Raw genomic sequence first — 397 nt, 5'->3', positions numbered from 1 at the left:
TTCTATACCTATTATCCTTAGGTTTGGTCTTCTCATTCCATCCTGGATTTCCTGGATGTTCTGGGTTATGAGCTTTTTGCTTTTAGCATTTTCTTTGACTGTTGTGTCAATGTTTTCTATGGTATCTTCTGCCCCCGAGATTCTCTCTTCTATCTCTTGCATTCTGTTGGTGATGCTTGCATCTATGACTCCTGATTTCTTTCCTAGGTTTTGTATGGCCTGGGTTGTCTCTCTTTCTGATTTCTTTATTGTTTCTATTTCCATTTTTAGATTCTGGATGGTTTTGCTCATTTCTTTCACCTGTTTGATTGTGTTTTCCTATAGTTCTTTAAGGGATTTTTGTGTTTCTTCTTGAAGGGCTTCTAACTGTTTACCTGCGTTCTCTAGTATTTCTTTG

Source organism: Mastomys coucha, unplaced genomic scaffold (assembly GCF_008632895.1).
Source record: "Mastomys coucha isolate ucsf_1 unplaced genomic scaffold, UCSF_Mcou_1 pScaffold15, whole genome shotgun sequence".
Classification (NCBI taxonomy): Eukaryota; Metazoa; Chordata; class Mammalia; order Rodentia; family Muridae; genus Mastomys; species Mastomys coucha.
Note: the sequence above shows the minus strand (reverse complement) of the source record.